A 1,677-nucleotide genomic window follows, 5' to 3' on the forward strand; every position below is an offset into this window, starting at 1 on the left:
AGAATATTATCGCCGATAACTACTTTAAAAGGATATTTTCAATTATAGAACAGGTGTACCATAACGTTTTCTTTGGAGAGTAAAAGAAAATAGAATATTTTAAGGGTAAACTGATTTTTTTTTTTACACTAAAATGGAATTATAGTTTGCTATTAATGACAGAAAATAAAGAATATACATTTTTAAAAACTTAAGTTTATAGTCAACTTTCTGTTTTTCGTAACTATAGACCAATTTATATTCTAAGTACACTCGGCGTGAATCTTCTGTTGTTTTTAATTGGAAATAACAACTGTAGGTCAGTAGAATAGTAAAATTATTTTCCTGTAATATGCTGCTGAAACATGGAACATGTAGGGTTTTGTACCTTACAAAGTTAGTGGTAATAAATGGATTTCGTAACTGACTTGTTTCCACGCAATTATATTAGCGTATTAAGGAAAACATAGCGCAATAATACTCTATCCTGAATACCTAGGGACTGCAGAATTCTTTGAAGAATGCAAGGCTAACAGCAATGTACGCGTTATGAATGGTCTGAAAAATGCAACGTCAATTGCTGAATTTACTACTGGATATAGGATCTTGTTCCAGCGGCAGTCCAGCAATCTGGTTATAATTAGCCGATAACAAAATGAAGATCTGTTAGCGTTTCATACATGGAACAAAGCTACAATCCAATACACAGCCTGTCGCCTCTGGTTAAGTTCTTATAAGAGTCACAAAACGGGGTTACTCGTATACAATTTAGGTGTTAATATGATCAGTCTTCATCAAAGATCTTATGAAACAGCCACGGTCGTCGCTCACGGAAATGTATGTCTGCGCAAAGTGAACTGCTTCTGCAGTTTCCTTTATAAAGGGAAAATGGAAAGCGAGAGTGAAGTTGAAAATTTATAAAAGCATGTAGATAAGATCTTCCTCATCAGCGAATATGTAGCCTTCTTAGTTGTTATGAAACTGATGAGTATAGTACTATATCCTCATACACTCTCCATTCTTGAAAATTAAATTCCACAATAAATCACCTTTGCATGAAGATTGCCTTTCATTTCCATAGATTAGTGCAGAAGGTATCAACATTTACTATCAGAACAAAGTGAAACTGGATCTATTTTATAAAGTAAATAGAAGATGCACCAAATCATAGTTCCACCCTGACCAAAAAGAACAAATTCTGAGTTTGCTATTAGGTAACCTCTTACGATTAGTGGTGACTTTGCATATACTTCTTACCTATTCTTATGAATCAGGTATGAGGGAAAGGTAAATATAAGCAAATGAAAGCAACTAGTAATAGATAAGCAACAGTAAATAAAATCTGAAATAAACAGGCATAGTGCATGGTAATAGCTAAATGACTATGAAGTCCTAGGCCAAGTATCAGAAGCAGGGAGGGGGAGGGTTTGCCCGCCTCCACCTTATCACAAATCCACTTAGAGAATTGGACTGTAGGTCGTCCCTTCCCTATCTTGACTGGAACGCAGACGGGAAAGAGGGAGGGATGTTACGGGTTTATACGATTAATGTTATGGGAAAGAAATATCGAAAACGATGTGTAGTTGTTATTCTTAACCTACACAGTGTAGTATTCTCGTATATCTATATTCCGCTCATATTTTTAAACACCATTTACCGTAATACTTAGTCATAGTAATATACATTGTGTTTATGTGT

Source organism: Penaeus monodon, chromosome 22, assembly GCF_015228065.2.
Source record: "Penaeus monodon isolate SGIC_2016 chromosome 22, NSTDA_Pmon_1, whole genome shotgun sequence".
Lineage (NCBI taxonomy): Eukaryota > Metazoa > Arthropoda > Malacostraca > Decapoda > Penaeidae > Penaeus > Penaeus monodon.